We start from the raw sequence: 12,793 nt of genomic DNA on the forward strand, positions 1-12,793 counted from the left end.
GTCTCACAAGGAGTGCCGGAGAAGAAGTGGGCAGAGTTGCTCCAAAATATTTGATGACTGAATGATGAATGAAAGTATAAGATTGACCTCTGCAACAATTAGTAAACAATGCAAGACAGCATGTAATTAAACCTTAAATTGCATGGTTCAGGCAGAATTACAGGTGAGCCTGGTACAATGCCATCTACTCCCCATACAAGTTGAGCTGGCTGGGACTGACTTCTCTGGTCCCGTGCTTGCCAACTCAGGCATTCCTACTCGCCATGTGTTCTGCTAACTTTAAGGGATCAGTCTTCAGATCCCCCTGAGGCTGCCTACAGATAAGGGTATTCTAGGGGGAGGATGACATACAAAAAGTGAAACTGTGCAAGCAAGACAAGTCTGGGTTTGGATACAGCCTTTGAACAAGCTTGTGAGCTTAGACATCCTGAATCCCAGTTCCTTTATCTGTGAAAATTAGAAATATTTATGAAGTATCTCTCTCAGTATATGATTGTTAGTGGGTTATCTGATACAATTATACCAGTTGTTTATGGCTAGCCCCTGTTGTGATAGGTCATGCAGCGCCCATTGCATTTTTGAAACTATAACCTTTAGTAGGCACTTCATAAATGGCAGTTATATTAGTAAAAGTTTGAGTCAGAGGTGAAGCTAGGACAGAGAAATGGAAAACAGGATAATCCAAGGCCATTTTTGTGACTCGTGCTGCATGTTTGATTTTGCACACTCCTTAAGTCCCAGACAAATAGAATTTGTTGACACTGAGTTCTAAGGGACTCCATTTTTTCCAAGATATCAGATTCCCTGAAGTAAGCACAGGCCCCATTTAGTCCCACATGAAACCTCTACCTTCCACAACTCCCTCTGTCTGCTCTCCTCCCCATCCCCACCCCCCTCACGTGTTAGGCTGAGAAACTTGGATCCCAGAGCTGCCCAGACTCCAGCTGTTTGATATTGTGCAGCTGAAGGCAGCCTAGGGCAGGGGGCGAGAGACTCCAGATGAAAGCAAAAACTCAAAGAGAACTGGACCTCAGAGCTTTGATACCAAACTCAGTGGGTAACAGCCTCTGTTAAATTTGTTCAGTCAGCCATTTAAGAGGGAAGGAGTTTCTCACACGTCCTGTAGGGTTTTTAGTGATGGGGTGCTTCCACGGAGGGGAATCAGTGTTCCAGGGACTGAGCAGGACGGAATCAAATGCCAAAGCTGCCGTTGCAAGCTCAGAGATAGGGAACGTGCTGCCTCATTTTGCTCCCACTGTATTATTTTCTTTCTCCCTCATGAGGTACCAGGGATTCACTGGGCCTTTTGGCCACAGCAACAGAAAACCAGCTATGTCCCAGCCTACTTCATCCGACCTCACTTCTTTAGGTTCTGGGGAACAGCCCTTACGGTGGAGGCCACGAGGAAGGAAGAAGAGTTATGAGGAAGACGGAGATACTGGGGTTCCCTACTCCCTACTACCTGTCCCATTCAGATTCAGATACCAGTTTCATCTTCTTTGCCTTCTATTGGTTCATCAACTAGGAAATGGAATCATTTGAGGTTTGGTGGACCCAATTTGACAAGGGCCTTACCTATGAACCTCTGTCTGGGATAAGGAAGGACTAAAAATTTAATCACAGTCTACCCCACTGATTTCTTCGTTCCTTTTAAAGAAACAACAACAACAACAAAACACCAAACCAAACAAAAACTCCATAAACCTTGTCTTATTCATCCAGGACAGATGAGGACAGGATCAATCACTACCTTAAAGTTCTTCAGTGGCTCCCAGTTCCTTTGATATAGGGGACAAGTGCTCCTTGCTCTGATCCAGCCCACCTCTCCAGCCTGGCTCCCCAGTTGGCACACCTACCCGTGTCTTGTGCTCTAGCATCTGTTTTCTTTTCCTCAAAAGATCAGACTTTCTCATGCCTCCCAACCTGCCCAGTTTCTGTCCGACTCAAACTGTTCTCTGTTGCAGTCATGTACCTTGTATTTACTCTTTAAGACTTCCTGCTAGCATCACCTCCTTTAGGAACACATGCCTGAACCCTCCCTCCCCAGCTCCAGTTGTCTGCCCACGGAAGACAACTTTTCTCCTTTATCACAGCATCCATCAGGAGCACTGTCGCTGTGATTGTGGGTCCATCTGACTTCTCTCAGCTGGAATATCCCCAAGAGGAAAGGCAATTCCTGTTTCATCTTTGTACCCCTGGTGCTTAGCATGATACCTAGCACATATTGGGTGTCCAACATATAAATATATCAAATGGATGAATGAGCGAAGAGTTAATGAAATCAACTATGTCTGTCACAGCAGTTGAAGCCTAATGGATCTACACGGTCTGGAATGTTGAAAGGATACCAAAAACCAGTACAGCACGTGGGGTAGAATCATAGTTTTAAAACCAAGAACAGATCCTTACCTAAAGCTAGTGATGACTGATTTGTCTTAGATACAAAGTCAGATGGCTACCATACAGTATTCTGCTTTTAGATGTCAATGGTATATTTGAAATGATAGCATATGACTTTCAGCTGTATTTTTTTTACCTTTCATTTTGAGATAATTATAGATTCACGTGAGTTGTAAGAAATAACACAGAGAATCCCTGTATACCCTTCACCTACTTTCCCCCTAAATACAGTGTAATATTTAGCCTAATTATAGTAGTGTATCTTAATCAAAGATGCCTTAGTATCTTAATTGAGTTTGATACAGTTATCAACCTTATTCAGATTTTGCCAGTTTTACTTGCACACTCATTTTGTAGGTAGTTGTATGGTTTTGAAATGATTTGTAGGTTATTGTGTCTGCACAGCCTAGCCCTTGAATGTCTGGCCACAACCAGTAAGAGTCAAGATTATGCCCAGTTGGCCCCATAAAGAAAAAGCTTGAGTCTCTCCCAAAAAGCTTACAGCAACAGGATTCATCCTTGATTCAGTCTCTGCTTTGCACCCTCTGAGACCCCACTGTAGAATGTCTTATTCCTCCACTGACAGGACAAGAAAGGATGCAGTCTTCCTGGGCGATACATGATGAATTGGAACAATTCCATCCACCCTTCTCTGCCATTGGCCAACACACCAGGGTAGGCTACATATTTTGCAGAGTCTGGTACAAAATAAAAATGCAGGGTCCCAGTCAGGAGTGGGGAAGTCTGTCTCCCTTTCTTAAACCCACAGCAGATGGCCAAACCCCAAGGACTTGTAATGTGCAGACCAAGATACTCTAGGGGACGGGCTAGAGGCCCCTGCCTGGATGTCTACTGAAAGGACTGTGAAACTACCAAGCTTGGTGGGGGGAGCCACTGCCTCACCCTTCCCTGAGATGCAATGGGGTACATGCCCTCGCCCAACCCTCCCCACAATTGTGCCTAGGCCCCCAACAGGGGCGGAGGGTGACTGAAGCCATGGAGCAAGTATGGGGTGGAAAAGGCTGCCGAAGGCCAGGTCACTAGCCAGCTGAGCCCCTGTCCCAAAGAGGCAGTGGGAGGCAGGACCACATGTGAGCTGAGACTCCAAAACTTCAGTGCCTGCTCCACTGTCCAGTTGGACTTCCCTTACAAAACACAAATTCAAAGAGAAAAATGTCAAGATAGCAGCCACAGAGATTAAAACCAAGCATGGGGCCTGAATGCAAGGCTCTGTGTAATTGCACTGGCCACACACCCATGAAGTTGCCTGAACACACCAAGCCCAGAATTCATTACCTGCATTCGTGACTCTACAATTGCCCTAGTCCAGACCTGCATCATTTTTTTTTATGTGGAATATTGCAAAAGCCTCTTTATTAATTGCCCTACCTCCCATCTGCCTCCATTGCTGGTCCATTTTTCACATTACTGGTGGTGACATCTGTAGAGAGGTCAAGTCTGATGATGCCTTATCTCTCCCTCCACCTGAAATTGTTCAGTGACCTCACCACTTTTCGGATGAAATCGAACTCTTAAGCAAAGCCCATGAAACCTTTCACACCCGTCCCGAGCATGTATCCCCTCAATGTAGTCTTCCACCCCCCGGGCCCCCGACCTTGTTCCCTCCCTTACTATACACAATTTCTTCAGAATGTTCCAGGATCCTGTCTCTAGGCCTCTGTGTCTGTGGTAAGCTTGCTGGAGCACCTTTACTGCTTGTTGCACCAAATTCCCACTTGTCCTGCAAACCTTAGCTTAATTATTAGCTCCTCTGGCCTTCCTTGCCCACCATACTTTCCCAGTATGATGGGTGCTTATTATCCAAGGGCTCAGTCACTTTGTGTTCACCCTTATTATAGCACCTACTACATTGTTTTGTAATCAAGTATTCTAAGCTGTCATGTTTCTCAACCATAGGAGATGCTGTTCACACTGTGGTGTATTTTCAATTTTCCTCAGCTGATGTGATCCCCCTGAGACCCTCTAATCACCACTGTAGTCTGAATGCCTTGCACATCTTCTGGAATAAGGTAGGCAGTAGGCAGAGGTTTGCTGAAGAAAGGAAGGAAAGGAGAGAGAAAGAGAGGAAGAACTGTAGCTGCCAGTGTATAGAATTTCTTTCTCTCCCAGCCCTAGTCCCACAGAGTCTCCCCACTTCCTCAGCTGTTTGATGTCTCAGGAGCTAATATGGAATGACAGCACAGTCAATTTGATTGTGCAGGCACAGGTGGTTTTGGTGATGGAAAATAATGATTTGACCAAATTTGAAGCAGTGGCTGTGTACAGACAGTTCGACCCCTCAACTTGGGGCCTTTTGATATCAAACACAGAAATGCTGATACTTAGCTCCCTCAAGAATGGCTAATTCATAAAGTTACCATGCAGCATTTTGAAAAATAAACAGAAATGTTTAAATATACAAAGCAAGAAAAAAATGTTTTACGGACATAGAAAAACAACTTAAAAATGCATAACGTGGGGGGGTGCCTGGGTGGCTCAGTCAGTTAAGTGTCTGCCTTCAGCTCAGGTCATGATCCCAGGGTCCTCAGAGCCCTTCGTCAAGCTCCCTGCTCAGCAGGGAGTCTGTTTCTCCCTCTCCCTCTACCCCTCCCCCTGCTTGTGCTCTCTCTCTCTCTCTCTCAAATAAATAAAATCTTTTAAAAAAATGCATAACATACAGTTGTCAAAACTTATAAAACTATACCCCACAAAGAGAATTTTACTGTATACAAATTTTTTTTTTTTTTTTTACAAATCAACTAGGATGAGGGGCATCTTAAATGTAACACAAACTGTAACAATTGAACCTAACTATATTGTGAATGAATAATAAGATGATAATGTACGAGGTGGGGAAGAAAAGAACTAACCCACGTTTCTTTGGAAAACAGTATTTGGCTAGATATTACAAGGCTAAAGGCAAGAAAAAAAAACCCAAAACAAACAAACAAAAAACAAATACAAACAAACAAAACCCCCCCAAAACCCCCACACTGTACACAAAAATGGTATTTAGTTAGTAAATTTATTCTCACAGGGATATGGGTTAGCAATTCTGAAACTATGTATATACTAGGGTTGAACAGATAAATACATTGTAGAAATGGAGAATGTATGTAGAAATAAATACATTGTAGAAATGTAAAATTTCATTGTAGAAATGAAAGCCAGGCTTTTCAATGTCAGAGAAAGAAGTTACAAATAAGGAAAAGGGGAAGATTAGAAGGAACGCTGTGGTACTGAATAAGAGTCAGAGGTATTAGTACAAACTCATGGTTTTTAGAATATATATACAGAGAGAAATATACAGCAGTAAACATAGATGTGTGTATAGGCACCTAGCATGCCCCTAGTATTCATTCAGACATTTCCTAGCTCTCTCTGCTGAGAGGGCCCAAGAGCAATGATATCCCAGTAACAGTGTGCATATCCAGCACTCAAATCATGATTTCTGCATACCATTCTCCAAAAAAAGGAATTAGAAATTCTTAGAAAAGTATTTTATTCTAGGGCTAGGACAGGAAAAATACAAGATGAGCCAGGAACATCTTGTGTTGTCCACAAAGCAAAGGAGTACTCGAAAAAGGGTTGGAGTATGTGGAAAGGGCAAAGAAGCCAACCTGCAGCTAAAGCTGGATACGATTTCAGTAATAAAATAACTAGCAGTTGTATTGGATTATAACTAATAGAACAAAATAAGTATCCCTGAATCCATACTGATATAAGTAACTGATTGAATGAATGAATAAAATAGAGTAAAAGCAGAAGCTCTTCCTTATAGAATAATTCCTAAATAATAAATGAGAAGGAGTTAGGAAAATAGAAAATCTTTATTAGAACACCACATCAGTAATTTTTAGGATGCTAAAATCAATGGGCAAAAGATATTTGCACAGTCTCAAAATATCACCACCAAGATATTTATTAATCACAAAGGTTTTTTTTTTAACTGTCTTTACTGTGAAGAGAGAGAATAGGTACCATCTCAACCAAGTGATTCATGTTGACATCACTAATAATAAGATATATTGATACTATGTACCCCCAGTAGGATACATTGAGAAAGACATCACTTCTGTGGTATTCTTGCCCTGGAATGGAAAATATCAGACAAACTGAAATTAAGGGACATTGTGCAAAATAACTAATACTCTTCCAAAGTGTCAAGGTCAAGAAGAAACTAAGGAACTGTTAAATATTGAGAGATAATGAGACATGACAACTGAATGCAATATGGGACATCAGATTGAATTCTGTAACAGAAAAAAAAGATGGTAGGGAAAAACTGATGAAATCTAAGTAAGTTCATAGTTTAGTTAATAGTATTGTAATGATGTCAGTTTCTTAAGTTTTGATTATTGGACTTGGTTATTAATGATGATAACAATAGGAGAAACTAGGTGAAGGATATATGAGAATTTATCACACTACTTTTGCAACTGTTCTGTAAAGTTACTTAAATTACAAAGTTGAAAAAAACAGGGGAGATCATGCAGGTAAATGGGAGAGGGGAGACAAGAGAGGATATGGGGGAAGGAAGGCATGTTTGAAATCGTCGGAGAGAGAACAACATGCACTGTAGGAATGGAGAGCTCAGAACCGCTCACTGGAGAAGGGAGGCAGAAAATGTTTTTGTTTCTTTTTTTTTTTTTTATGTAATGGAAAAAAAATCACCATTTGTCACTCATTTAAAAACCAGAGGACAATTCAAGCAGCCATGGGCTACTGCTGGCCTTCAAATGTTAAGGCTTATTCTGGACCTAGAAACATCAGCTCCAGGACTTGCTCTAGATGTTTCAAAAGAATAAGTGAGTGGTTGGCCAGGGGTCATGTTGGAGGTCACCTAGAGAGCCTGGGGGCCTGTATCTGAGACCCCACAGACATCTTAAGTAGGGATGTTAAATCCCCAAGTTGCCCCAGTGAACATGGAAATAACACAAGAGGGTTAAGTTTCTTGGTCCAAATATTGAATGGAGTCTGTTAGTATAGTGAAGCTGTCTATCTCATGACGACTGCATGGGTCAAATCATTAGGTCATGATACCTCCTCTCCTAAGAAGAGCTCAAGTGGGTCCTGAAACATTTGTTTCTGGGGTGATGACCAACTCCCCTTTCAGTCTGCCATATTATTTTTTAGACACATTAAGGTATCCATTCAGGTAATCCCATCTTACAAGTTTGGAAGCTATTCTACCTCTAAAGTGACTTGGAATATCTTCTGTTAATGTTAATCTTTTGTTAACTATTAATGTTATAATTTAATTCTCATAGGTAATCTTGTTTCCAATCTAGTGAACTACCAACATAGACATGGTGTCCGTGATCTCATCCACCTCTCTCTCTGTCACAGACACCTGAAATGAACAAAATGTTGAGGCACCTAGCTGTGAAGCTGAACTTCGGGACGGTGTTCAGGTGTGAGAAGGATAACAAACATATCTGCAATCCCACTGATTGCCCTGCTTCCCTCAGCCACCATAAAATCATGGACTTTGGGATCAGAAGACCTGAGATCGGCTCTTGGCACCACATTTTGTCCAACTGCGTGGCTTTTTACAAATCACTAAGGCTTACAGCTTGTCTTCTGATCTGTAAAATGGGATAATAATTATTACCTATCTCACATAATTACTTGGAGAACCAATGGAGATATTACATGTGAAAGTACTTTTCAAAGGGTAAAACACTTTACAAATATTAATTTTAATTTCACTGTCCCAACACAGTGAAACATATGGCATTTTTAAAATGTAAACAAACAAACAAACAAACCCACAAGGCACAAATTTTTAGAAACAAGTAATTTCTGTAAAGCAATCACTTTTTTTAAAATCTAAAACATATTTTTCCGCACGTAGCTATGTAGTCAGATGTGAGATGCAACGATTCTTTTCTATAGCTTCTTTAGCAGTGAGCCCAGTCTGGTTGCCAGGACCATAAAAACAGAAGGCTGTTGATCATTAGTCTGTGTAAAACAGAGCACTTGGGCATCTCACTTGGAACTCGCTTTTTAACTTGTTTCAAGAGGTGGCGCTTAGAACTGAAAAGAGTATTGTATGCCTGAATGAGTGCACCAAAACACCAGGCCAGACTGGGGTGTGGGCACCCACTTATGTGTGCAACTGCCTTTTTACCTAATTAATCCTCTCCTTGCAAGCCTGAACGGGGGCCTGTGAACTTCACATTCCACTGGTAACTGGAACTCTGGGTCCTTCAAAACCTGGAGGCTTTAATGGAACATTATTTGTTCAGGGCCCTTGAAGCAATGATATCTAATGGAGCAGAAGCAAAGAGAAAATGCTCTGAGCTTTAGTATGAACAGTTGATTTCCATCACAGACCTGGCCCTGTCACTCTCCTGCTTAGAAACCCCTGAGGGCTCCCCTCCTGGATAGAGTCCAAACTCCTCTCCACCAACCCTGGTCTCATCTTTCCACACACTCTTGCCACTCCCACCTTCTCCCACCCCTCCCGAATCTCTGGGCCTATGTTTCCTGAAGTGTGGCTTGCAGACTACCTGTAAGGAAATAAACTGACAGTATTTGTTTAAAATGCAGATATCTTTGCTGGACCTCAGGGCTCCGGAATCCAAATTTCTGGGTGTAGAGACCTCAGGACTCTGCATGTCAAAACTAGCCCCTCTAGCAATTCTTACAAACACAAAAAGTTTGGAGACACTAATCTAGCCCTACTCAATAAACTTGTCTGTTCCTTGAATTCAGCATGCATTTTATTTCTCAGTCCCTGTGCCTTACTCTTCTTTCGCCCTCCAAAAACTTACTAAGTCTCCTTTACGAGGTACCTTCGGAGAGCTAAACACAGCCTGTACATTAAAGCTTCAAGGCTCAGCTCATATTTATGGATTCTCTGATGCCTTTCCTGATCCCTTTCAAACAATCAACAAAATTAACTGAGTACCTACTAAGTATCCGGTTCAACGTGCAAAAAGGAAATAGAAATGAAGTAGATTCTGTCTCTGTCCTCAAGGTGCTTGCTCAAAGTGACAGATATCTCATGTCTCTGTGTCCCAGAACCACAGCCCTGGAAGAAATCAAAGTGTCAGCCAGTCCAGATGGTGAGGCTCTCTGTGGCATTAAGATGCATAGGGCCCATAATAACTGGAGTTTGCTGTGGGCCAAGCCAGCAGTCCTTTTCTTTCTAAAATGTCTATTACAAAAGGAATGCTAAAGTGCTTTTCTAATAGGTTTGATTTGGCTACAAGTTTTACAGAGGTAAAACTGAGGCTCTGATGCACTAAATTTCCTTCTTTGGGTCTTAGAGTAAGCTTATGGCAGAACTGAGTACATGACAACTCCAAGAATGTGTTAGCATGGGGTCTCCACATAACAGGTCCTTACTAAGTGTGTGCCAAGTGAAAGAATGAATCCCTGAATGATCAGTCTGCTTTACAATATTCTAAAAATAATAAACCACCTCTGACAGCACTAGCCTGCAGCTTGAGTCTCTGCTCCAATGCTGAAAGTCCCTCACATTCTGGCTCTACACAAGCTTTAATGTACAGATATCAATTTTTTTAGTCCTTTGTTCTCTTTTCAGATCTTTAGCTTTGTCAAAACTGTATTTCCCTCTATTTTTGCAAATTAATTTGTTTTTCTTCCTAGGTCTGTCACTTGGTACTTTCAAAGTTTCTTTCACTCCTCTCACTTTACTTCCCTCCCCTTCCCACCCCCTCCCTCCCTGTGTCCCACATCCTGAGTATGAAGGCAAGCAGGATTAATCCAGCCAGGAACATGATGTCTGAGAGCCATGACAGATGCACTAAAGCGTGCAGTGGTGATAAAAGGCAGCTCTGATGGGCTCTGCCAGGAATCCCTCAGGAACATGGAGGGAAATATTTGCTAACCCCTCTCCTGGCTCCAGGCCCCAGGCCCCACAACAGGATCATACCTAGAAAAGTCAAGGGAAAAAAGTGGTGAAACAAGAAAGTCTCCTTCCCCTCCTGGCACCCGACTCAAGAGATTTTTCCCCAGAGCCTAAATTCTCCTCTTCATCTGAAAGGTCCTGGCTTAAAACTGTGAGCGGCCACAACCTATGGGTTGTTGAAGGAATACTGTAAGACATTGGGACAGAAGATTGTATAACCTACTTATGGCTTGCAAAAAGAAAGATGAGTGATAGTGAAAAAGATCCCTTTAGTGCTGTGTCTAATCCAACATTCATGCTGTGTGTGTGTGTGTGTGTGCGTGTGTGTGTGTGTGTGCATGCACAAAACTTACAAGCATATCTGTGCATTTCACTTCTATTTCCCCTCCAAGTACATTCAAGTAATAATTTCTTAATTCTTATTATATACCAGCCACTCCAGTTGGTTATGGAGAAATGGGGTGAATAAGGCAGGTCTTGACCCTCAGGAGGCTCCTACATGCCTTTGGTAACAGATGCTCTGAAAGAGGTTCGGCCAGAGTGCTGGGAGAGCCCAGAGTTTGGGGGGTTGGGAGAGAGGCATGGGGAGGGAGTAAAAAAATAAATGAAATCTTCTGGAAAGTAGTAGCACCTTAGATAGTAACTTAGGGAGGTTAGCTGTGGTGTGAATAAAGGGAAAAAAAGAAAAAAACTTCCAGCTATAGAGATGGGAAGTAGGAACATTCTAGGAGGAAAAAGCAATCTGATAAATGACATAGAGATAGGATTGCTCAGGGAGCAGATTACTAGGAACTTCCAATGCTAACAAATTTTAGTTTTTATTTTGCAGTCAATAGAGATCATTAAAGATCCTTTCCTTTGGAGCAGGAAAGTGACATGATTTATATTTTATGGAAAATCAAGCTAGAGTGACTAATTAAGTAGTTACTGTAACAACCCAAGTGAGATATAGTGAGAGTTGGAACTGGATAGTAGAAATGGAAATTAAAAGAATAGGCAAGTATATTAATTTCTAATTGAACTGAGTCTTTAGAGAGTAATGATATTAAGACACAAAACTCTGGGTCAAGATAGTTGATTGGTCATGTACATTTACGTCTTTTCTCCCAAGAATATATTAAATGATACTGAAAGAATAATAGAAAGTTATCAATCCTCTTTAACCAGGATGGAAAGTGGGGGCATTAAGGCACAAAAGTTTTCAAAATATTTACAGAAGACTAAAAGTAGATAAGAGAGTAGTGACTGGTGAAGCAGTGTGGAAGAAGCAGACCTGAGAATATACACACACAGGAAGTTATTCTGCAGAGCTATGGAGAAACTCAAGAGCTCAAGAGGCCAGGGCCTAAGTATAGGGAGAAAAAGCAAGTCTATAGACATGACAGTCAACTTTCAACATATCTCCACCAACTGTGTGCAAAAGTGCCAGGCAGTCAGGTACCAACAATGGAAGAAAGGATAAATCTACTCTAAAGAAACAGAACAAACTATTTGGGAAAAGGTAAGGGAACTATTATGGAAGTTGACACCTCTGGCATTTAAGGATCTCAAAGTATAATGGCCTATTTACTGTCCCCTCACCACTGGAGTGAACACCCTCTTTTGATTTGTTCTATCTGCATTCACACAGCTCCCAACCCGTCTACCTGCTGCCTTGTATTTAAATGTAAATGAGGAACCAAAGATCTTAAAATATGAAGAAACATGGAGATAAACTAAAAGGAAAAGACTGGAAGTAGGAAAAAATACAGAGAATGAAAATAGAATTGTAAAAAGAAGGTACAAGTCTTGCCTTATGAATGCCATGGTTCTCAAATCATTCTGAGAATACAATAATTTGTAATAGCTCAAGTCAGGCAAGAGTAGGATGCTATTTAAAAACACTTAAAACTATGAATGCCTGAAATATCAATAATGATAATAAATTTCTCTTCTGGGTTGGAAAGTAAAATATAGAGGAAATCTCATAGAAAGTAAAATTTAAAAGACAAAAACATATAAAAGATGAGAGGAAAAAGACAATATCACCTCAACTGTTCTTATATCTGATTAATAGAAATATCAAATTAAGAAAGAGGAAAATGAGAAGAAGTTATAAAAGAAATAAAAGAAAAAATTTCACAGAACAGTAGGACACAAGTCCTCATATTTAAAAGTCCCATTAAGCACAGTGAATGAGAAAGGTGCTAACCTAGACGTCTAATTTGTGAAGTTTTAGAACATCAAGGTGAAACAGAAGATCCAAAAGCTTCCAAGGAATAGAAATTGAACACTTATAAAAACTAGAATCAGATATGGGGCAGAAAATTTATTTGAAGAAATAATAGCTGAAAACTTCCCTAACCTAGGGAAGGAAAGACACATCCAGTTCAGGAAGCACAGAGTTCCAAACAAGGTGAACCCAGCGAGGTCTACACCATGACACATAATAATTAAAATGTCAAAGGTTAAAGATAAAGAGAGAATTTTAAAAGCAGCAAGGGATAAGCAACAAGTTACATATAAGGGAAA

The sequence above is a fragment of the Zalophus californianus genome, chromosome 1 (genome assembly GCF_009762305.2).
Source record: "Zalophus californianus isolate mZalCal1 chromosome 1, mZalCal1.pri.v2, whole genome shotgun sequence".
Taxonomy (NCBI): domain Eukaryota; kingdom Metazoa; phylum Chordata; class Mammalia; order Carnivora; family Otariidae; genus Zalophus; species Zalophus californianus.